General features: G+C 43.4%; 1 long non-coding RNA gene across 1 annotated transcript; it reads left to right on the forward strand.

Moving 5' to 3' along the window:
* The first annotated feature begins 8 nt into the window (after positions 1-8).
* LOC134758767 (uncharacterized) lies at positions 9-24,548 on the forward strand. The gene is made up of 2 exons (XR_010134337.1): positions 9-11,447; positions 22,604-24,548. It is a non-coding gene; the product is annotated as an uncharacterized lncRNA (long non-coding RNA).
* The last annotated feature ends 1,013 nt before the right edge of the window (positions 24,549-25,561 follow it).

Raw genomic sequence — 25,561 nt, forward strand, 5'->3', positions numbered from 1 at the left:
AGGTTTGTATGTCCGCCGGGCGCTCCTCCGCACCAGCCAGTGCACCTCTCCTTACTTCTGACAAGGCAGAGGGGAGAGTTGTAATTATAGTCATGATTTTACCGTGTGTGTTTTATATTGTACACGGTGTGGTCACGCTATCAACATTCTGAGCCAGCAGCTCTGATGCTGAGTTGTTCAGTAGCATCATTCCCATTTTACAGCCGAGGAAACTGAGCCACAGCATGTGAGTGCCAAGCCCCGGGTCACTTACTTGAGGGGAGAGCTCAGTCTCCAACCTGTCATGAAATACTGTCTCTCCAATTACACTTTATTATCATGCTCATCTCCGTAAATCACCCTATTGGAGAAGAGGAGGATGGGGGGAGGGAGAAGAGATTAACTTGGGACACCTAAATGTGTGATCATGAGGTTGCAGGGCAGTGGTGAAATGTCCAGTGAACCCATGAGCTGGGCCACCTACTAAATAGAGCTGGTTGCCTCATTGGCAGAATGTCACCAAATTTTCTTGATAAGGACGGGATTCCATTTGTAAAGTGAGAATGAAACCTAACTCTTACATGCATATGTCAACTGAACCCAGGCCACTGAGTCCTATTTGCCTGGCAGGGTGTCTTTCCTGTTCATGGGGTCTCCTTCCTGCAGTTTGGCACCAAGCAGCATCCCCCAGGGTAGGCCTCAAGCGTCACTGACCAGCTTTGCTCTCTCCCCCTTTTGGGGCCCAGCGGCTCAGCTGATGAGTTGCTCACCTTTGCAGGTAATGGGAGGCTTCGATAGGGAAGAGGGTGGCATTGCTAAAGTGAGTGACACTGCACATCTCTGACCTCATAGACAGACTCCTGCCTAATGCCAAGTGAGCCGCCGAGAGTGAGTTAAATTTTTCAATTTTGGGAAGGGGAACTAACATGTGTGCCTGTCATAGGCAGAGGTGGCCTCATTTGCTCCTCCTGCCAATTCTGGTGGAATAGGCATCATCTGTATCTCACCAAGGAGGCAGATGAAGCTTAGATACTGTGCCCGAAGCAGAGCTGGTACGTGGGGAAGCCGTATTCAACTCAGGCCTGTTGAACACAGCCCAAGCTCTCCCATCTATCCAAGCGGGCATCAAACAGGCCAAAATTCAGTTGAATTTATCAACTTCTTATAGAGAGGAAGAGGAGAGATGAGCATTTATTGAGCACCTAACTTGTACGCTGCTCCTTCCAGGGACTAGGGAGATACAAAGATAAATATGATGGCGTGCCCCCATCTGGTGGGAGTGCAAACTCCAGGAGGAAGGAAGCGGGGGCCAGCAGAGTGGATCTCGTAAGATGAATAATTGCTCACATTTGTATGCAGGCTGTCTTCTAAGTGTTTTTCGGTAGTATTTATTTGGATGTGGGTCCATAGGACAATTATCGTCTTCATTTTATTGATGAGGAAACCAAGACAGAGACATTAAAGTAACTTGCCCAAGATTTTACCAAATTAGCAGAGTTGAGATGCAAATCCAGGCTGTCTGACTCCAGAGCTGCATTTTTTTAAAAACCACTGTAGGAGAATAGGCTAATTAGTTTCTTTATTACCCTACATACTAAAATTGTTTTACCCACCTCAGTGGGTAAAACAACCCTCAGTTGTCATAGGGGAAAGTTTCTTAAAAAACAAACAAAAACTGAGTCTACCTCCTAACTTCTCTAAGTGTTCAGACAGTTGAATTCTTGTTTCTGCAGCACCAACAAGCCTACATTACCAACCCATTACTCCACAGTGGGAAATACAAACGTGGAGCACAGCACTTGCTGTGGTGTGTCCAGTCCCTGGTCTCTAAGTTGGGCCCCTAGCATAGCCAGGAGATTGCTTGGGAAGCACAGACCAGAGCAAGGAGACTTGTCAGTTGTGGAAGAAAGGTTTCTCAGCCACCATCGTTCGAGGTTTCCTTTTCCTCTGATGGCTTTGCCAGTAGAGGAAGAATACTAAAAATGAGTTCACCATTCCTTCTTGATTTTACATCTACAAGTTCTGCTGCCTGAAGACAGATGGCCTCAGCCTTCTCACAGTCACCTCAGTTGAAAATGCCTCTGATTTCTTCACGAGAGTAATTTAATCTGGTTGACAAAGCTGTGAGTAATGGGAAGATGTGTGACAAAAAAAGTGACGGCCTTCAGAAAGTCAGAAAGCGTTGGGAATTGTCACTTTAAACACATTCTAATATCACTCATTCAGGTGAGGCTGAAAGAAGAAGAATGGGAGGGTGAGAGATTTTACTATTATACCATCATTGGAGTGAGAAGTGACCAAGTCAAGAATAGTGACACTAACATATGAGTAGCTTGGGACCAAAATAACATAAAAACATAAAATATACGATGGCTATTTGGATGATATATGTTTCTGAATAAAGAATCAGTCTTGTATGTGGACCAGAATCATTAAAAATATTAACCTGGCTCCAGCCAATTTCAGAAGATGTGGTGATGAAATTGCCCACTACCTCTTGAGATTGAAGAGTTCTTTCAGTGATGGGTCCCCCAAGAAATTACAGCTTTTCTTTAAAATCAGAAATACAGAAATACTCAGGCTTTGTCAGCTATGAAAGTGTGACAAGGCAAGTGATTTAAGATGGGGGAAAAACCACCTCTCCTCCACTAAATCACATTTCCTCTTGCCCTCAGAAGTTCCGTGTCACCTCACAGCACAGTCTCCTCAACCTGCCACAATTTACTCACATTCTCTGGCCCTTCCTGGTTTGTTTTATTTATTTATTTATTTATTTATTTATTATTTTTTGAGACAGAGTCTCACTCTGTCACCCAGGCTGGAGCGCAGTGGTGCGACCTTGGCTTACTGCAACCTCCGCTGCCTGGGTTCAAGTGATTCTCCTGCCTCAGCCTCCTGAGTAGCTGGGGCTATAGCCACACGCCACGATGGCCAGCTAATCTTTGTATTTTTAGTAGAGACAGGGTTTTGCCATGTTGGCCAGGCTGGTCTCGAACTCCTGACCTCAGGTGATCCACCCACCTCGGCCTCCCAAAGTGCTGGGATTACAGGTGTGAGCCAACGTGCCCAGGCCCCTTCCTGTTTTTTTGTGCACATGTGGTGCTGTTTTTCTTCTATGCCTTCAGAAACCCAGATCGTTCATATGGTTGGGGAAATTGGAAGTGTATCCACTAAATAAAGGACCGTATGGCTTTTGTGCCCTGATGCTGAACACTGGTGACAAGTTAAAGCCAAAGTGGAAAGTGTTACAAACCAAAAGCAAAACTCAGGCTGAGATGTGGTGGGTGAGGTGCAGGTGAATGATTTCTCCGTGTGCTTGTTGGTGATTCATTATATATTATTTCTCATATATATTCATTATATATTATATAGGATAATCTGTCAATAACTTCGGTCAGCATCTTCATTCTTCTCACTATGTCTGCCTTTTTCATACTGTAGTACTATTTTATTATTTTTATTTTATTTTATTTATTATTTTTTTGAGACAGTCTTGCCCTGTTGCCCAGGCTGGAGTGCAGTGGCACAATCTGGGCTCACTGCAACCTCTGCCTCTAGGGTTGAAGCAATTCTCCTGCCTCAGCCTCTTGAGCAGCTGGGATTACAGGCACATGCCACCATGCCCAGCTATTTTTTATATTTTTGGTAGAGATGGGGTTTCACCATGTTAGCTAGGCTGGTCTTAAACTCCTGACCTCAAGTGATCTGCCCACCTTGGTCTCTCAAAGTGTTGGGATTACAGGCATGAGCCGCCGCTCCCAGTCTGTAGTATTGTTTAAAAAAATCATTTAAAATAGATCAAAAGCAGACCAAAGTATCTAGAAATTAGCAACGGAGGCAGCTACAGTTGTCTTCAAGGAAGTCTTATTTGCTAGTTCTTTGTAAATTACAGGGGTTTTTTTCCCCATTTGGAAATTATTCTGTTCCTGGTTACCTGCCTTTATGCATTCTTGTGTGTTGATATGATTACAAATGATTTCAGTGGACAGCTATTTTCCCCAGATGCAGAACTAATTAAGTTTAGTTGAAGATTTTAAAAGGTTGTAAACTTCCTTTGATCTTCAACTTTTAAGACTCCAAATGCCAGTTCTGCAGCTTCTGTAAGCTGGAAAAAATATCCCCCCAAATAATAAGGAAAACAATGTATAAACATTTTCCGAACTATTCTATCCACAAAGAATTCCATTTATAAATGGAATACTCCCTTCTTTGTCTTTGCCTAGGAGCTTGAGGGATAGCTGTTTGTATTTGTACATTTTCTGAATTTCTACAGTTTACACTTGTTTATGGTACATTGGGGAGTTCAGAGTAACCATTTGCAAATGTTTGAAGATATTCAAAAGAAAATATTCCCCCTCCTCAGTTTTCCAGGGAAATGACATAGACTCTTTAAGTAAAATAATCAATGGAAAAAATGTGTACAAGGAGTAACCCTTTCATCTCACTTTTTCCATTCTCAAGGAACAACAGGTCCATACAACTTTCCACCTTTGTGGCTCCCAAATTTCTAAGTTTCAAAAACCAGAAAGAAAATATAAGACCCTTTTTCCTGGTCCCAATTCCATGATACTACTCCAGGCTCAGCAGGGGGGACTTGACATCTTATTTTCTCAGGGAAAGCCGGAGGAGGCACCTGTAGTTTGGCTTTTTGGAGTTTAATTGTTAGTCTGGTCATGGAGCCACAGTCCTAGAAACAACTGTTCCAAGGCAAGGAGTTCACTTCATTGGGGAAGCCAAAAGGGTGGAGGTCACAAATAAGTTTTTTGCCAATTTAGTTTCTCAAACTGAGAAGTTCAAGAGAGGAGGCTGTCTGGGAGGAGGTTGGGAAGTCAGTCCATACATTCGAAACAATACTATAGGTGCCTACTTTTAAAACAAGGAAAAGAAGGAAAACTGAGAGTGACAAAAGGAAATCAGTATGAATGGGATGTGCTCGGATCCTGTGTCAGACTTGTGCTATCTAATGGTCCAGTACTTGACTACTGGGAATATTAATTGGTGACAGTCCCTAAGTTAAGGGTTAGCTTGTCTGTTGGGATGCAGTTGGCACATATAGTTCTAGGTAGAGGTACTTCAAAGAGCCAGAAAGAAGACACCAGGTCTGTGTCATGGACACATGTGAGTGGGAGGACCTGGGAGTGTGCTTCCTGTGATCATTTCAGACTTGTAGAGGAAAGTTTTCTGGAATGAATGGTGTCAAGATTGGCCTGAGATATGTCCCATTCAATGCTGCTGGGACCATGTTAACCCTTATGACCAGGGACTTGTAGGGAAGGTTTTAATGTACAAGCATCCAACTTTTATATATGATGTCAATCAGGTTATGATGGAATATGAAATGACATCTGTGACTGGATATTTATTACTTTCAGACGTACCCATAACCTTCCATCTTCAGCAGGACTGGGACTAGAATGAAGCAAAGGAAGGGCTTAGGGCAGAGACTTTGAGGAGGCACCCATTCAGGGTCATGCTAGTGCAGCACTGGTCCTGGCTCTGTCTCCAGATCCATATGGCAGCTCCCTAAAGCTGGTCTCCTGGCCCCCTGGACTCGTCCCTGGATGGCCTTCAGCAACTCCCCCTGAAATTTCATGGAAAGTTTTATGTGCCTATGCACAGAGGCATTTTCATGGGAGAAGACGTCCATAGATTTTGGCTCCAGAAAAAGTATGCTCTATATCTCTGAAGGATTATCTTACCTTATTATGGAGCAATATCTGAGTTGAAATTTTTCTTGTTTCTCTGAGGAAGCTGAATTAATGGAAAGTTTCTCTTAAAACTTAGAATATATTGTTTGGCAATTTCTGCTGTGGGCCTAATATTGCAGAATCAAAGTTGGAGCTACATCATGTAGCACTTGCCTCAATAAGATTGCCTTAGTGACACAATGCAAAAGGTTATAGACTTTTCTTCAAGTTACCATTTCCCACAAGGGCCTGTGATGAAAGAAGAAAAGAGAAGCAAGAAAAGAAATAAGCTAGATACTTCCCCAGCACTTGGACCTTCAAAATTTGTACGATATAGGGAGACACTGTTCTTCTGTGGAAAGATCTTCTACCCTGCCACTGAGGCCAAGAAAGCAGAATGGCCAGAGTCAGAGAGGTGGACAGGTCGGTGAACACCAGGGCATTGATGTGGCAGTGTCTGGGAGCGCTGCCCATGCTCCCTAGCTCCCCAGTATGCCTCTTTACTTGGAGAGACTGCACTTGGAAAGAGACGCGTTCGGCCAGCTATTAACCAGCCGTTGCCCAGGAGGGCACTGGAAATCAGTTCCCTGACTGGTTTCCAATGAGTCACTCCCTTGCCGGCCTAAGCTGCTGCCTGTGCACCATGTTCAATCATTTACACCTACCTTCATGCAGACAAGTGCTGCAGAGGGGCAGAGATGTCTGAGGACCAAAATACACTGCACCGTGGAACACTTACCTCATGTTGTGGAACACTTACCCTCACCCGAATGCCCCGCCTTTTCCAGACTTTCCTGTCTAAGAGATCGTGCCAAAGGGGCGGGGGTGGCCATGCTGTTTTCTTTTACCATGTCCTGCACAACTTATTTTGTATCCTTCAGTTGCCGTTTTAAGTGCATAGCACTTTCTATGTGGATGGATGTTAAGGCAATGCATTCTGCATGTGTAAACTTTTTCTTAGGGCCTCAAAGGGCATAAACGAAATTCATTCAGAGAAAGAAAGAAATTAGCTTTAGAAAATAAACAATTTAGCACTGGCATCGTTTAACAGGGTCCCATTCTCAAGGAAATGGGGTAAATGCCATTTCAGACACCAGCTCTGAATACTAACTGCAGAGAGTTCTTCTCCAGATTTGTGGATTTCCACAGCACAGAAAAAAAAATAGGGTGGGGTCAGGATTGGGAACATGAGACCATCAACAGGGAGGGGAAGTACACACACATGCACAAAACTTATTTCAAGGGTCATCGAAAAGATTCTAGTGAAAAATGACTGGAGCAAAAGCAAATGACAATAACAAAAACTTGGAATTATTCTCTAATGCTTTAAAATAGTCCCAAGTGTACTACATAGTTTAAAATTGGAAATCAGTCAAGTTACCTAACTCTGCCACTCCTTGGACTGAATTAATGATCATAAGCAAAAAATGCTTGTGCAATTGTACTGTGCGGTCCAGATGTACAGCCCTGAGTAGAGAGATGGGGGCAGAGCAGACCTGGCTTTCCAGGTAGCCAAGGGGTCAGGGCTGGGGCAAATCAAAACTTCCAGTGCTCCCAGTCTCATTCCCATCCAGATATTTGGCTGCACCAGCACTAGTTGTCTCATCATTTTCCCCTCTGAACCTCTGGTTTGTTGTGTGTCTTTGATATAGTAAGCTGTGTTTTGTTTTGGGTAAAAAGGGAAGTAAGAATGTGACTGACAGTATTTAAAGAACAAAAGGGAGAAATGCTTCATGAATTCATTTGATATGGAACATTGACCTAACATCCAAAAAAATACAACTAAAAAGTAGATCTTTCCCTCATTTGCATGGCTTATTTCCCCAGACATGTTTTTGGTATTGAAAATGAATGGTATTCCCATACAACATGTGTCTCAATTTGTAATGATATCCTCCTTGCAGCTGGCTTAGTTCTGCAAGTGTTTCTAAAATGTTACTGTCTTAAATTTGAACCAACCTACAATAACAAATTATCTAGAAGCAAAGTGGCTAAACGGCATTTGGTGAGAGAAGGGGAAACCCTATATTTCATCCTTCAACTCTTGTTTTAGAAATTCAGACTGTAACATGATCTTTTTCTAAAGAAATCTACACACACACACTTTAAAAATTGTGCAGCTTGGGTGTTGTGGGAGCAAGAATGATCAGGTTTAAGTTTCTCTGCAAAGCTCTGCATCCCATCAACAAGCCCTTTTGATATTTTAAACCCGTATTTAGAGTAATTTCAAGATATTTGGAGCACATGTGGTTAAATGTAAAACTTTGTCATTATAATGTGTTAGATGCTTATACTTTAAATATTTATAAGCTTTTATTTATTTATTTATTTTTATTTTTTTCTGAGATGGAGTTTCACTCTGTTGCCCGGCTGGAGTGCAGTGGCGCGATCTCTGCCCACTATAACCTCTGCCTTCTGGGTTCAAGCAATTCTCCTGCCTCAGCCTCCCAAGTAGCTGGGATTACAGGCACGCACCACCATGTCCAGCTAATTTTTTTTTGTATTTTTAGTAGAGATGGGGTTTCACCCTGTTGGCTAGAATGGTCTCCATCTCCTGACCTCGTGATCCACCCGTCTAGGCCTCCCAAAGTGCTGGGATTACAGGTATGAGCCACCATGCCCAGCCTTTATAAGCCATTTTTAAGTAATTTACCCAAAAGCTTTCTCCCACTAGAATAATATAATTGAGTAGTATCTGAGCATCATTATAGAAGATACAAGATGAAGTTGCTGCAGCATGCATTCACATTCTTCTTGCTTTTCTGGTTTTAATTCAAATGTCATTTTTAGTAGAATCAGCTTATTTTATTATTTTAAAAATGTATTAAAAAATCATAAACAAGATTGGTTGTCTGTGATTTAAAACAAAGAAATTCCCCAGCACTCAAAAGCTAAAGTGTTCTAACCTGAACCGTATTGAGTCCCACACGTGAGCGTGGTGGCTCACTCCTGTAATCCCAGCACTTTGGGAGGCCAAGGCGGGTGGATCAGACTTAGGTCAGGAGTTCAAGACCAGCCTGGCCAACATGGGGAAACCCTGTCTCTACTAAAAATATAAAAAATTAGCTGGACATGATGGCGCATGGCTGTAGTCCCAGCTACTTGGGAGGCTGAGGCATGAGAACAGCTTGAACCTGAGAGACAGAGGTTGCAGTGAGCCGAATTCGTGCCACTGCACTCCAGCCTGGGCGACACAGTGAGACTCCATCTCAAAACAAAAAACAAACAAAAAACTTCCCATTAGAGTGTTGGATCTCAGTCTGTGTCCAAATGAACTTAAAGTGTCATATTGTTCCTCTGAAATGTCTTAGGGACAATTTATTGGTGGTTGGATTGAATTCTTTACTATTTGCCTTCAGCCATCTTGGAAGCTAAGACATAGGATCCTGTCTTTATCATAGGTAGCCTGTTTGTGCGCTTAATATGAAAAAGAGGAGGGGGAAACCCTTTTTCCAAACGCAGAATCCATTTAAGCTTTGGAGGTTATAAATTTCAAAGTGATCACAGGCCCCTGGGGCTCACACTCTTTTATGGCTGGCAAAATACAACTTTCTGGTAAGAATGGGGAAAAGAAGGCTTTAAAAGGCTCATAAACTTGCTTGGACATCTAATAGCTCTTACCAAACAGCATTCTCATGAGTTAAGTGTAAATGAGTCAGAAACATATAGATCAAATTTCTTTTAAAATACACATGGGTTTGAAAATTAAGGCCAAAGTGCTTGGCAAAATAAGTTTTGGTTTTATCCAAACCCAAATGTTGAAAAAATAATTCTAAGATTTGCCAAACCAAAAATACATGCAGATTTCTTCAATCCTCCCATTAAATAAGATGGCATCATAAACATGGGACTTAGTGGCTATTTTCATAATCCCCAAGGTTTAGGCAACATGAACCTTATATATTGATTGAAAGACTATGAAAAATTTTTGGTGGAAAAACATTATAACCTTGCAAATGAAGATGAGGGCTACTGGTTCAGGGTTCTAATCCTGATTTTGACAGCACTTCTCACTGTCCGATCAGGTGATCAACTTGTCCTTTGTCTTAGCTCTGGGTGTGTGTGTGTGTGTGCATGTGTGTGTGGCCTATGCATAGCAATAATAACTTTTAAAATCCTATTTTTGGATTTTATAAATCCTAAATGTATACTTAATTCATATATTACAATCTGCGAAACTTAATAACTCCTCATCATATCCAAACAGAGGGAAGCAGTCCCCTTTTGCTCATTCATAGTTCAGAGATAGTCTTCATTTATTTCCCTAGAGGGTAAAACATATCCATTTTGCACTAACAATATCTAATGCTGACTTTGCTCAGGTCTGTGTTATTAAAAGACGAGAGAGAGAGAGGGAAAGAGAGAAAAGAAAAAAAGTAGGGGAGGGTGTGTGGCAGGAGTCCTTGACTTGATTTGAAGAACTAATAACCTACTGAGAGACAAAAAAAAAAGCCAAGGTCACTTTTACAAGCAACATGCAGAACCTGCAAACCGATGTGACACTGCAGACAGTAGGCTTCAGCAAGAGCAGGGACCGGGTCCAGTTCACTCATTGTTGTAACCAAGTGCCTAGCACAGGGGCTGGAAGAATGAGCACACAAGTATTCAGTGATCACATGAATGAAAGCATCTCCGTAGAGGAACAGCTAATGAAGCTGTCTTGATGTAGTGCCTTCTGGTCGATGAATTCTGAATTCTGAACCTGAGGAGGGATGTGGGCTGGCGATCAGGGGTGGAGAAATGAGGGGTGAAGTAGCATATTAAAAGGCACAGAAAAGAGCAAGCTGTATTAGGGATGACCTTCCGGTTCACTTGGCTGGAACAAAGGGCTTGACCACAGAGGGTGAGAAGCATGAGGCTGGAGGAGAGTGGGAAGGTGGTAGAACAGGAGTTTGGGGAATTTGTACTCAATACATTGGGCAACGTCACTGTGGCCTCAAGCACAAGAATGACAAGATGAAATCTGTGTTTGAGGAAAATTACTTGAGCAGCTGTTTGTAGACTGAAAGACTGGCATTGCTAAAGCTGATGGTTGCATTCTGATGGCAGGCTAATTGCCAGCAGTTGATTCTAAACATTGCAGAACTTCATCGCTGGAGTGCAAGGGACATGCGCTGCCAGATCTATGGGTTAAGTATGGAAAGCCATTGTCTCTGGACAGTGAGAAGAACTTTCTTTGTGCTAAGTGGGCCTAAGGAAATGTCACAATGCACGGTGGAAGGAAATCTCACAATCGACAGACCATTCCAGGATCTAAAGAAGGAAGATGCTGGCTTGGCTCCAGATGGCCACAGAAACAGAGGCCCCAGCCTTTTGACCAACCAGCGGCTCTGAGCCTTAAGCCAGCAGGGAAGGGCAGATGTGGGCTGCTGTTTCATGCGTGCACAGAGGCAGGCCCTGGCTCTTGCAGCAGCGGACTTCATGAATGCGGAATGTGGAGGTTACACAGCGATGCCTAGACTGTCTGTCCTTAGACCGAAGGGCAGCAGAAAGGCTCAGGGGGCTTGCTCTATATTCCTTAGACATCTCCAGAGATTTTCTCAGAATCAGAATCAGATCCTCCCATGGCCTGCGGCTACTTTTAAGAAAGTTTGGCAACCTTTTGGATATGTCCTCTTCTCTTTTTTGACTTTCCAGGCTGTAAACCTTCAGAAGCTTCCACATGTGGTGCCAGTGGGCTCCTGGTGGTGAAGGAAGGTGGCAGTGTGGTTTAGTGGAAAAGAATATCTGCTCTGGAGTTGGGCCAGCTTGGGTTCGTATCCCAGCAGAGACACTTACCAGGTGAGGGAGAAAGGGACTTCAGCTCTCTGAGCCTCAGTCTCTATGTCATGAGTAATGAGATTGCTGTAAGAGACAGGTAAGGAAATGTATAAAGTGTGGCTCATCACAGATGCCCTAAAATGGCAGTTGCCATCCTGTTAGAAAGGATGCATTGCCTAAGGACAGAGCTTGGGGCTGGAGTGAGACCTGCCTGGGTTTGAAAACTGGCTGGGTCACTTACCAGCTGTGAGGATTTGGACAAGTTTTATAACCTCTCTGGGCCTGCATTTTCTCATTAAATAATTATAATAGCTAATATTTATTGAGCACTTTCTACATGTAGGCAGTGTTTAAATGCTACATACCAACAATGCATGAGACTTAGCATTATTAAGCCCATTTTGCAGATGAAGAGACTGAGGCTTGGAGAGGTTAAGTATGCCACCCAGAGTCATGTGGCCAGTAAATGGCAGTGCTGAGATATGACTGGCAGCCTGGCTCCAGAGTTTCCATGCAAAACCACTGTCCATGGCTTATGTGTAAAAAATGAAGATAATAACGCCTACTTCGTGCAGTTATCAGCTCCAATGTAAATAACAAGTTAAAATGTCTGGGAGCTACCTGGCTCATAGTAGATGCTTATTACAAAAATTGTCATGGTAGCCCCTACAGCCCAGAGCTTCTTCCCTTGGATGTGTAATGGAAAATAATGAAACACTTCCACGTTGTCAACCTCAGAGGTTAGGGAAACCATTCCAGAAATTCTCATAAAATCTCTGGTTCCACTTTTACAAGTCGAGACTGCAACAAAGAGAGCGAGTGCCCAAGGTCACAGGGTGGCGCAGCCAGGATTAGAACCTGAGTCCTCATCTGCCTTTCCTCTCGGTGGGACATGGGATCTGACCGCAGCTGCTTCAGTTACATGCCCTGTGCCAAGCACCAGAGTCATATTTTTGCCACCCACGGCATGGCTTCCTCACATCAGGAAGCCAATTCCAGAGAGAAAATAGGTTGTGCCTGAACATCTAGGGTTGAGGGGTTAAAGGGTTGCAGAAAAGCAGTTAGTAACCACACTCTCCATCATTTTTGCTGTTGGGGGAGAAATCAGTATTATAGCTCTTACATTTTGCAATGGCATTTGTACTAATATGAAGCTTTCTCCCTCCCTCTCTCTGCTAATGGGCTGGTCATAAAGAATGAATCAAGTGTGGAGAAGACTGCTTTCCCAGACCTCATCTAAATCCTAAAATCTGCTGTTGACCCACAGGTCAAAGCTACTTGCCACATGAAGCTGCTTTTTTCTCTGTATTCTTTCTCTTTTACCTAGAATGCCTCTGTTCATATAACATAGAGAAGTAACACACTTAATCTTAACACAGTAAACATCTGGGTTTTTTGTCACAGGCAGAATTTTTGGAAGGCCGCAGTCTTGAGAGTCAGGGTGGTAGAAATCAGAAAAGGACAAGGACCCTGTCCTTTCCACTGACCCCTTGAATGAGTCTCTAAATTCATCTAGGATTTAGCATCTCCCACTTTAACAGGGACACAGTGACACCTGCTCCTGTAGTCACAGTGGGGAGAGGGGAGCAGAGCTGTGGGCCAGGGGCCTGCTGAGTTCCGTGAACTGACATCAGCTAGTTTGTGTGTTGGATGAGACTTGATGAAAATGTGTGGTTTTTTTTTTCTTATGAAAAACTTTTCAGAGTTCTTGTTTGCAAAGGCAGGGTGTTAGGCCATGTATGTCTCTAAGGCACTATACAGCTCTGACATTGTGACCCTGCCACCCTACTGTCAGGGCAAAGAAGGGGGGAGATGGAACATAGACTAGGGGTCAGCACTCCCAGCGGGAGGGGGAAACTTGACTTTGGGGTTCTAGAAGCTGGACTTCCATCCACCTTTTCCTATTTCTAGCAACCCTTCCTGGCAAAGTTATTCATCTGTAAAATGGAGATAGTAATAAATATTTCAGTAGCATTGCTGTTTGCTTCCAAGTGAAATAAGTATATAAAAATGCCTGGTGCTGTATTTGATGTAAATTAGGTGTGCAATAAAATTTGACTCCTAGTCTGGTTACAGTGGCTCATGCCTGTAATCTCAGGACTTTGGAAGGCTGAGGTGGGAGGATCATGAGCCCAGGAGTTTGAGACCCCATCTCTACAAAAAATTTAAAAATTAACTGGGCATGCCTGTAGACCCAGCTACTCAGGAGGCTGAGGCCCAGGAGTTTGAGGCTGCAGTGAGCTATGATCATGCAGCTGTCCTCCAGCCTGGGTGACAGAGCAAGACCTTGCCCCACCCCCACTACCAAAAAAAAAAAAAAACCATCAGGAGCCATGGCTCATGCCTGTAATCCCAGCACTTTGCAAGGCCTAGAGGCCAAGACAGGAGGATCACTTGAGCCCGAGAATTTGAGACCAGTCTGGGCAACACAGGGAGACCCCATTTCTACAAAAAATTAGAAAAAAATTAGCCAGGCTTGGTGGTACATGCCTGTGGTCCCAGCTACTTGGGAGGCTGAGATCACTTGAGCCCAAGAGGTTGAGGCTGCAGTGAGCCATAATGGTGCCACTGCACTCCAACCTGGGTGACAGAGCAAGACCCTGTCTCAAAAAAAAAGAAAACTCCTTTCATTGAAGACATAAACCACAATGGGAAGTACTTAGTTCTGAAAGCCAGGGCATAGGACCTAGGCTCTTGTTCAAAATTTCCTGCAGAACAGCTCTATCATGTAATTCTTCTTTATTCTATTTTTCTTTTTTGGGAGTGAACAGAGCCATCTGCTATAGTGTGTTTGTTAAAAAAAAAAAAAAAAAAAAAAGAAGAAAGAAAAAAGAAAACTACACTGTTAGTCATGAATCCCTCCATGGTTTTGGAAGAGGGCCTGCCAGAGACCTGGTCATTTGGTTTGCTTAAACTTCCAGGTTCTGGAAAGAACTTAGTAAAGAGGATCCATTGTCCAAGGTGAAGATAAGGACTTACTTAAGTGAGTGCACAAGAGGGGGCTCCGTAGTTCTGGGTTCTTCGCCCCTCAGAGACTTTTAGAGGTCAGCAAGAAATAGCAATGACCGCTTATAAGAAAAAACAGACTGCTCTCCCCTAACCCATAGAACCAGCAAAGGAAAACAACATTTTCATTTGTAAAATGAAGACTTAAAGATAGAGTTATCCCAGTAGGGAGTCATATATGGTTGTAATTTTTACTGATTAACGAGTAAAATAAGGGATATAGCTAAAAGAAAAAGTTATTTAAAAATTAAAGAAAACAAGGCCTTATAATTGGTTAATTTTAATTTTTATTTTTATTTTATTTTTAGTACTCAGGAACCTTAGCTTCTCAGAGCCATAGGGTGAGTAGCACCACAGTGATGAAACTGCGATTCAGACCAGAGCCTAACACTGAGCTAAGATGAAACTCACCCTTGGCTCCCATACCCTCTCCTTACCATGAGCTATAGACTCGAAAGGAGAAGGAATGTTTTTCAGTTGCAGGCATATCTCACTTTATCATGCTTCGCTTTATTATGCTTCACGAATATTGCCTTTGTACAAATGGAAGGTTTGTGGCAACCCTGTCAAGTCTATCAATGTCATTTTTCCAACAGCATGTGCTCACTTTATGTCTCTGTGTCACATTTTGGTAATTCTCACAATGTTTCAAACATTTTCATTATCATATCTGTTATGGTGATTTGTGATCAGTGATCTTTGATGTTACTATTGTCATTGTTTTGGGACACCATGAACTGCACCCATATAAGAGGTAAACTTAGTCAATAAACGTTGGGTATGTTCTGACTGCTCCACCAACTGGCTGTTCCCCCATCTTTCTCCTTCTCCTTGGGCCTCCCTATTTCCTGAGATACAAGATTGAAAGTAGGCCAGTTAATAATCCTATGATGGCCTCTAAATGTTTAAGTGAAAGGAGGAGACCCATGTCTCTCATTTTGAATCAAAAGCTAGAAGTGATTAAACTTAGTGAGGAAGGCATACTGAAAGCCAAGACAGGCCAAAAGCAAGGCTACTTGTGCCAATCAAGTTGTGAATTCAAGGAAAAAGTCCTTGAAGGAAACTAAAATTGCTACTCCATGGCTAGGCACAATGGCTCAAACCTGTAATAATCCCAGCACTTCGGGAGGCTGAGGCTGGCGGATCGCTTGAGCCCAGGAGTTCAAGATTAGCCTGGGAAACATGGCAAAACCCTGTCTCTACAAAAAATATGAAAAATTAGCTGGGTGTGATGGTGCACACCTGTAGTCCCAATTACTCAGGAGGCTGAGGTGGGAGGATCACCTGAGCCTGGGAAGTTGAGGCTGCAGTGAGCTGTGATCATGCCACTGCACTCCAGCCTGAGTGACTGAGTGAGATATTGTCTCTAAATAACAAATAAATAAAAATGCTACTCCAGTGAAGACACAAATGATAAGAAAGCAAAACAGCCTTATTGCTGATATAGAGAAAATTTGAGTGGTCTGGATGGAAGATCAAACCGACCACAATATTTCCTTAATCCAAAACTTAATCCAGAGAAAGGCCCTAACTCTCTTCATCAGTGAAGGCTGAGAGAGGGGAGGAAGCTGCAGAAAAAGATTTTAAAGCCAGCAGAGGTTGGTTCGTGAGCTTTAAAGAAAGAAGCTGTCTCCATAACATCAAAGTGCAAGGTGAAGCAGCAAGTGCTGATGTAGAAGCTGCAGTAAGCTACCCAGAAGATCTAGCTAAGATCATTGATGAAGGTGACTACACTAGACAATAGATTTTCAATATAGATAAAACAGCTTTATATTGAAAGAAGATGCCAACTAGGACTTTCATAGATAGAGAGGAGTCAATGCCTGACTTCAAAGCTTCAAAGGACAGGCTGACTCTCTTGGTAGGGGCTAATGCTGCAGGTGACCTTAAGTGGAAGACAGTGTTCACTTACTGTTCTGAAAATCCTAGGGCCTTTAAGAATTATGCTAAATCTACTCTGCTTGAGCTCTGTCAGTGGAACAACGAAGCTTGGGTGACAGCACATCTCTTGATACCATGGTTTACTGAATATTTTAAACCCACTGTTGAGACCCACTGCTCAGGAAAAAATAATTCTTTCAAAACATTACTGCTTATTGACAATGCATTTGGTCATCCAAGAGCTCTGATGGAGCGGTACAAAGAAATTAATTGTTTTCATGCGTGCTAACACAACATTCATTCTGCAGCCCATGGATCAAGGAGGAATTTTGACTTCCAAGTCTTATCATTTAAGAGATACACTTCATAAGGCTCTAGCTGCCATTGATAGTGATGCCTCTAACAGATTTGGGCAAAGTACATTGAAAATCTTCTGGAAAGGATTCACTATTCTAGATGCCATTAAGAACATTTGTGATTCATAGGAGGAGGTCAAAATATTAACATTAACAGGAGTTTGGAAGGAGTTTATTCCAACACTCGTGGATGACTTTGAAGGGTTCAAGATTTCAGTGGAGGAAGTAGCTGCAGATATGATGGAAATAGCAAGAGAATTACAAGGGAAACCTAAATATGTGGCTGAATTGCTGCAATCTCACGATCAAACTTGAACAGATGAGGAGTTGCTTCTTAAGAATGAACAAAGAAATTGGTTTCTAGAGATAGAATCTGCTCCTGGTAAAGATGCTGTGAACAATGATGAAATTACAACAAAGGATTTAGAATATTCCATAAACTTAGTTGATAAAACAGCAGCAGGGATTGACTCAGTTTTGAAAGAGTTCTATTGTGGGTAAAATGTTATCAAACAGCATGGTATGACACAGAGAAATCCTTTGTGAAAGGAACAATCGACCAATGTGGCAAACTTTATTGTTGTCTTATTTTAAGAAATTGCCACAGCCACCCCAGCCTTTGGCAACCACCACCCTGATTAGTCAGCAGCCATCAGTATCAAGGCAAGACTCTCCACCAGCAAAAAGGTTATGGTTCGCTGAAGGCTCAGATGATTGTTAGCATTTTTTTTTTTTACAAATAAAATATTTTAAATTAAGAAATGTAAATTGTTTTTTAGACATAATGCTACTGCACATTTAATAGACTACAGTATAGTATAAACATAACTTTTATGTGTACTGGGAAACCCTCCAAAAAATGCATGTGACTTGCTTTATTGCAATGCTCACTTTATTGCAGTGGTCTAGAACCAAACCTGCAGTATCTCCCACGTATCTTCATCAGTTAATGAGCTATAAGAAAAGAGATGCCATCCTCTTCAAAAATGAAAACAATTTCTATCCTGCAAAAGCCATTTAAAAACTCTTCATGAAGCAATGGTTGATGGAGGAGAGAAGGAATCATATTTTGGTAAAAACCTTCCTTCCTGGGATGGGTTTGGTGTGGGGACCACTATCTGGCATCACACTCAGAGTTTATCAGCTAGTGCAGGCGGCTCTGTTCATTGACCGCAGGGCTCTACCCTTGTGAGTGTCCCAGAATAGCTGCGGCTACCTGAGAGCAATCCAGTCCTCAGGGACTCGTTATTGTCCCAGATAAACAGCGTTGCCGCAGCCAGCACGTAATGGCTGTATTTAACTGTGATAAGTGATGGGCAGACGTGCCCGAGTGAGTGGATCTCTGGTAGGGCCTGGGTAATTGGACAAAGGCAAGCTGGCTGGCAGCAGGCATTTCTTGCACATCATAGAATTGATGCCACAGGGTTTTAGGCTCCTGGGGATAAATATGACAGACATGGGGAGCTTGCCTTCTAAATGAGGAAGACAGGACAGGCCTACTGGATTTTGATTATGCTAATTACAAAAGTATTTGAGGAAGGAAATAATACAAGTTTAGAAAATGGGTTAGAGTAATAGAGGCAGGCTTCCTGGTAGAAGTGAAATCTGCCACCACAAAAGAGCTAGTTTGGAAATGTTGGGATGTAGAATAAGACAGACATTTTTCTCTGAACACACATTTACTTTTGGGAGTGGTTGCCTGGAAGTTTTATGGAATGCTAACAGTGAAAGTCTTAGGCTATAAAGGTCAAAGAAGTAAAGGTGAGAGTGGCCATATTTTGACAGTATCAACATTGAGAGAATGTATTTAGGCACAGTTTTGCTATCTATAATTCTCTGGAAAATTTTGTGTTATAAAGGAGGATGAGTATCTAGATCACATTCTTGGCCATGCTTCCCTGATGAAACAGAAAAGTGACTCACCAGGTGAACAGAGAGTCTCTCAATGCATTTGGTGTGCAGTTAAGATTCCATGAAGAGAAATATTTCATTCCTCTGGCCAAAAGGGGCAGGCAGGCCTGGAATTCTGAAGATAGCTGGTCATACATGCCTGATGGAGACCATGCCTTGTGGTGCCAGCGTGTATGTATGGTACACACATAGTACATGTATGATACATATATAGCATAAGAAATGGGCTTATTTGTATGTAATTGTGTGTGTCTGATGCTTCATGTAGCAGGGGTGGGTTATCCTGCCTTCAGACAAATGCCCAAATCAGACGAAAACCCAAGTGTGAGGCACAATTGTGGCCACTTCCCCAGAATCCCCTGCTTTAAGGGGTATTCCACAAACCTCTGCCATAGATGTGTGTGTATGTTTGTGTGTACTGAGAGAAGGAGACTCTTTCTGAAATTTTGGAGTTCAGGGTCCAGAAGTTCATGGGCTTCCTTATATACTGGTAACAGATTAATATTCAGTTGTTCAAGTTTATAATTCTACATATTTGATACTGGCTTTTGTTGAAAGATTCCACAATCTGAGCATGTGAGAAATGGAAGACTTAATACTGAAGCTCACCCAGGCCCCCACTGCACAGAGAAAGAATCGAGGCTCTGAGGGAGGGTGGCTGAGGAACATGGAGGAGGAATCGAGGCTCTGAGGGATGGTGGCTGAGGACAATAGTAGAAGAATCGAGGCTCTGGGGGAGGGTGGCTGAGGAACAGGTCCAAGGTCACATAGCCAGTCAGAGGCATTTGTACTGTAACTCGGGTCTCTGTTTCGCTTATTGTAGTAATTTCCCCTTTGCACAGATGAAGACATTTAGACATGGAGGACAGTTTTTTCGTAAGATTCTTCTGCTTGGCAAGGGCAAAATAGAACCAGCTCCAGACTCTGGAACTTCCTGCCATGATCACTTTCTAAAAATCCAAACTTGTTTCCTCCCTACTCTGTTGGATTTCATACCTTCCATACCAATAAATATCAGAAAAGTGAAGCCCAAGCTTGGTTCTTCATTTTCATCGATTCCAGAGTCTTTTCCTGTGTCACCAACAAGGGGGCTGCCCTGAACCAGCCAGAGCCAGAAGGACAAATGAGGATGCCTTCAATACCGCCCCCTCCTCAAATGTTATCAGCAGAGAGGGACTTGTACTGCCACCATCTGGCCTTTGTGGGTGTCCCAGACGCAGCAAGTATGTGGTGAGAGGGAAAGAAACAGCACAAATTGTCTACTTTACCATTCTCTTAAAATAAGCTTCGTGTGAGCAAGCTTTTCAGAGCAGCAGGACTAGGGCTGCGAAAAATAGAGTGTGGTGCAGCTGCACCCTTTAGAACTTTGGGGGAAAACACATATTATTTACCAGACAATAATAGATACCAGAGAATAATAATGATTATTATAGTGTTTGGGATGGCAAATGCTGTAGTTAAGGTTCCAGAATGGCTCTTATTATAATCCCGTTTTACCGAGTCTCTTGTGAAAGCCTGGAAATTTTCTTTAAGTAGGCTGATGCTGTCCATGTTTGGTCTTTGTCCAAAGGTGATTTGAATATAAAGAAACTTACTGGAGAAATATTCATTTTTTAAAATAGTGATTGCATTAAAGAAAAAAGCTACATTATTAAAAAAGCAGTTGCAGCATTCCTAAGTAAGCAATTCAAAATGGCGGTGTTTCCCAGTTTACTGGAGGAAAATGTTAAACATTCTCCCTCCTCCCTTTTAAAGAAAGAAGGAGGCCCCCTCTAACTACAAGATTCAGTCACTCTTGGTTCCAGGCCCAGAGGTGGGGATGGCTTCCCTCCCTCCACAGCAACTTCCAGGCTGTGCTTGCTAAATGCAAAAGAATTGTTCCCAGAAGAAGTGACCCCGGTGTCTTTGGATCCACTTGTCATCTCTGCAGCTCCTCAATTTTTGTGGCCTCACATTTGATAGTGGCCCTTGGTGCTTTTGTTTTTGTATCCCCTCTCTCCATTGTCACTTATTCTTGAGAAAGAAAGAAAAGAAAGAAAAGAAAGAAAGAAAGAAAGACAGTCAAATGTGAGCTCTTTATTCAGAAATAAATATCCACATTTCCAAATCTGACCATGCCAAATGAAAAGGTTTCCATGGCCTTGTAATTCCACCCCCATTACATATTTGTGGTGTTTTGCATTTTCACTTTGGTTATTTAATATACATATTAAGTACACACAGATCTGGTGATTTAATGTGATTGGGGGAACTCAGGCATTTCCTGTCGTGCACAGTGAAACTTTCAAACCTTGTTTTTGGCTGCTGCTGATTATTGTTGCCATTAACACCAGGATTTAGATAGCAGGGTTCAAAGCACAAGCTGCCACTTTGTCCTCCCAATGGGCGTTTGACCTCCTCTTGCTCTTGCTAAATTCATGTTACAAACACTCCAAGCAAGCTTCCAGGTCTCTGTGTGGCTCCATTTCTTCACTATAAAATGAGGAAATGGTACTGTATTATCTCTGGGGTCCCTTCAAGTCCTACATTCTATCACCTCTCTGAAGTTATTTGTTCATTGTGCTAAGAATAATCTCAACAGTTGTAAAGATGTTTACAAGTCCTCTGTCACCACCTCACCTTAGCCAAATTTTACCCATTCACATTTCTGACAGCCTCATTTATTGGCAGGAAGAAAAGGTGCTGTTTTGGGGCATGGCAGAAGAGAGGCGCCTGACCCACTCATGTGATCAAAGTGTGTCGAGCGCCCACAGCGGGCCAGACTCTGAGCTAGGAGTTGGGTGTAGAGACACGAGCAAAACAGACAAGCCCCTGACCTCTGGGGCTTTACCATGCAGTTGGCAGACTTCTAAGTGGCTGCTCCCAGGACTGACTGAGTGGCCTCAGGAAGCTCTATTTCAAACCAAGTGACTGGCGGCAAATGAAAGAAGGCTGCAGGTATCAAGAGGCAGAGCCTCATATCTCAGTGAATGTTGGGATGAGCATTCCCCAGAAACTGACTTTCCTGGTGGAAAATCCTGTTCAGAGCCTCTGCCCTGGGACCCCAAGGCTCTTGGTTGGTTTATTTTCTTCCAGTCCAGTGCTACTGTTTGTTTTGGATGTGAAGAGATGTGAATGGCTCACCTTTTACAGGCAAGACCCACACACGGAGAAAAGCAAGCATTTCTTCCAGCTTAGTTGCCTTTGTGGGAAACTTCTGAAGATAGGTATATGTGTCCATAGTAATTTTCCACTTGCCAAAAAGTGAATCTACTGGCCCTCTTTTCAGCAAATACCAGAGCTGAGACATGGGGTTACAGGAGTGAGGTCAGGAGCTCCAGGGTCCTCTGTGACCTTGCCTGGCTTTGGAGTGACCTTGGGTGACTCAAAAGACCTCCTGCTGGGGCTGGGTGCGGTGGTTCATGCCTGTAATCCCAGCACTTTGGGAGCCCAAGGTGGGTGGATCACTTTAGGCTAGGAGTTCAAGACCAGGCCTGGCCAACATGGTAAAATCCTGTCTCTACTAAAAATACAAAAATTAGCTGAGCCTGTAATCCCAGCTACTTGGGAGGCTGAGGCAGGAGAATCACTTGAAACTGGGAGGCAGAGATTGCAGTGAGCCAATTGCACCACTGCACTCCAGCTTGGGCAACAGAGCGAGACCCTGTCTCAAAAAAAAAAAAAAAAAAAAAGCCTCCTGCTGGTTAAGCATGCAGTCATGTGGAGGGGGAGGGTTGCTGGGTTGCAAAGGATGCTGTGGTCTTCGGGTGAGGGCGTGGTGCACCCTACTCATTATGGTATTCCAAAAAGCGACTTGAGTTTCATTTCCTCACACAAAGCTGGCAGGGCTGACCTGAGCAGACCGTGAATGAAACTGCTGTTGAAATCACGCTGTGCTGCAGCGGTTCTGGGGCTCATCCTAGGTCTGCCCTGGTGGCTGGAGAGTGTGCTGCTGTCTGACTCATGCCTGGGTTCTCCCCAGCTGGGCGGAGGGAGGGGGATCGGTCCAGTGGATTCTGACAGCCCTTTCTGCTCTTTTTCCAGGAACGTTCACTCACAGGGTACGCTCATGGAGAGAGGGCGCAGAGCAAACCATGTCACGCCATCCAATGACACCAGCTGGTCAGCTCACCACCCCCTCTGGCTAAAACTCAAGCAAATAAAGCCGCTTCCTGTCATTAAGCATCTCAGAGGAAGCAGCCCTCCCTCGATGGCCTCTAGCCCAGAGAAGCCCGCGCGTCTTGGACCCACCAAGCAGGCCCAGCCTTCCTGCTGCCACCATCTCTGCTTCTCCCCAGAGGAACTTAGGGATTCCACCCCTGGCTTTTAAAAAAAACGAAATACCGACAAGCCACAAGGACCAATGTAGGTATTCTCCCCGCCCCATCTTCAAGGCTCAGCGACTGAGGCTGGAAGATGATATGGATTGGAACACAAAAAATCTTTTTTTAATCTTTTTAAAAACTGCTGTGGTTTTGCTGCTACACTAAGAATTGTGATTTGCATTGTACGGTTTTGGACCTATATTGTTCACGTTTTGATGGCGGAGAGGGGTGGTCCTGGAGGCCCAATGCTTCAGAGTCATCTCTGTCCTGCCCGGGATGCACTTTTAAATGAAGAGTTAGAATATTTTATTGGCTAATATACTTTTCTTGTTATTTTTACAAAGGCCACCTTTATCCTTTTTGATGCCATATTTTCAGTGTTACACTTTTATGGCTTTTAATTTGCGATTTGACAGATGTAAGAAGCAGCATGAATAGTTTATACTGTGGTTTTTCAGAGACTGAATGCCAAGAGAACTCGGTAAATGTTTATTCTTCTCAGCTTTCTCTTTAAATTCCCCTAAATAGCGCCCCATTTGGGAACAGAGCAAGAGTGTTGAACTGAAGACCAAAATGCCCTCAAGGTGTAAAATAATCCGAGGGGGAATATTTGCTGGGCGTCAGGAAAGACTCGGATGAAATTTCAACCCTGATGGTTTTCGGTGATCCAGGAAGTCAGTGAGACAATCTCTCTATATGCAGAGCCCTTTCATGATAATTAGAATGGTATGGACAAACCAATGAAAACAAGAGGGAAAGTGAGAAAGATCACCCATGATTCTGTTTCACTGTTTGCTTTCTCCTGTCATGGTTAAGAGAAATGTGCAATTCGATCCTCAATCAGTGGGTGGAGGATAACAGGGTAGATTCACTTGTGTGCACTTGTACAGTTGTAGCTGCGAGTCCAGAAGTCCTCTAGAGCATGTGTACTGGCACTGAGTTGGTGAGACAGTTGTGGAGTATCCCATTCTGATGAGTACAGAAAAAAAAAAAAAAGAAAAAGACAAGAAGAGAAAAAATTAAGAAAAAAATCAAAAAAGGAAGAAAACTAAAAAAAAAAAAAAAATCAAATCACCTTGTGATTCAGTGTATCTGTTTACTAACTCAAATAAAGCAATTGTTCCCTCTGGAGGGGTCCAGGTGCCCCCGCCCCACAAGGCCGCGGAGCCTCAGCAGGAGGGGTGGCGAGTCGCGGGTGGGCAGGGCCAGGACGGTGTGGCGCCAGCCTTGAAGCACCACGGCCCGAGGATGCGGTGTACATACTGTATTTCTAGATTCTCCTTTGTACAGAGTCACTTCACAAGTCAAGCTACTGTTTTACAGGTGCTCCTTATTTATTAGAGCTGTGAGAGCTTGGGGGACACACCTGGCGAGCAAGCTCGCTTTTTAAAAATGAAATTTGGGGGCAGGGGAAGGGGAGGCGGGAGGGAGGGGAAGCTCGCAAGCCCGGGGAGAGATTTATAAAAGTAAACAGAAGAAAACCTTCCAGCAACAAATTAAAAAATAATAACAAATCAACCCCAGCACCAAACCCACCCAGGCAGGAAGAAGCCGCCCCTCCTCTGGGGCCATATTTTTCTGCTGGGTCACAACATTCTCCTCTCCCTGACTGGTGTCAGATTCATCAAACAAAAAATAAATCTCGAAGGAAAAAAATGCACTTACATGTGCTTATTTGGCTTTTCTCATTATTATGACTACTGTTTTTTTGTTTTTTGTTTTTTGTTTTATTACAGAGGTGTTCATTTTTCTCCCCCTGGGAAACATTTTAAAAAATAGAACTAAGGAGTTTTAAAAGATGGTAAGCTACTGGGATGGCACTGTCTCTTCCTGACCTGCTAGACCACACTTGTCTGCAGACAAGAGCCCACTCCGTCCGTTACAGGGTCTGCTTCCCAACCATGCCCATCACTGACAGCACACAGTGCATGGGAAGTGAGTGTTTAGGCCTGTAGACCCAGGTGTGGTGTCCCTTCCAAGTGCTCTTCAAGTCCTGATCTTTTTTGGCTCCAAGGGTTCAGGCCTGAGGTTCAAGAAGCACCATCAAATGGAGGCAAACATGCTCCACGGGTTCCACTCACATCCACACACCATCTCACCCCACTGACTAGAGAGACTTTTATTTCAGCCTTATGTGAATGGGGTGGGTCCGTTTGGCTCTTTGGTACCTGAGTTAAATATCAGAAAGTTCCTAAGGTGGAAAGTATGCTAATATCTAGTTCTAGTCATTGTAAATCTAGTTCAGTTCTCTTGTTCTACATATGAAAAAACAGAAGCCTAGAAAAGCAACTCGACCTGTTCAGAGTCCCGCACTTAGTTGATTTAGCTTCTCAAAAAATGAATGTTCATTAAAATCTGAGGCACCACGAGCAGCTCCCTCGAAGTGATCATCCTGTGGATTCCGGAGACCTGATTTCCTTCTCCCATGGAGCCCGAGAGAATCTTGGAGGCTTCCTGGTGCAGAGTTATATTTATGGCGGTGACTCCATCTGAACTCTGCCGAGGCAAGCCCAGCCAAAGACGTGCCAGCGGCCGAGGCACCCGGCTGTGGTTGTCCTGATAGCATTATTCATCTGGTCTTGGCCATGGAGACAGTCATCCAGGATATTGATTTTGCTTTTGTCTGTAGTCCAAGATTGTCAAGCAAACATTTTGACCCTTCTGGAAACAAAAGGTA

The sequence above is a fragment of the Gorilla gorilla genome, chromosome 5 (genome assembly GCF_029281585.2).
Source record: "Gorilla gorilla gorilla isolate KB3781 chromosome 5, NHGRI_mGorGor1-v2.1_pri, whole genome shotgun sequence".
In the NCBI taxonomy this organism is placed as follows: Eukaryota; Metazoa; Chordata; class Mammalia; order Primates; family Hominidae; genus Gorilla; species Gorilla gorilla.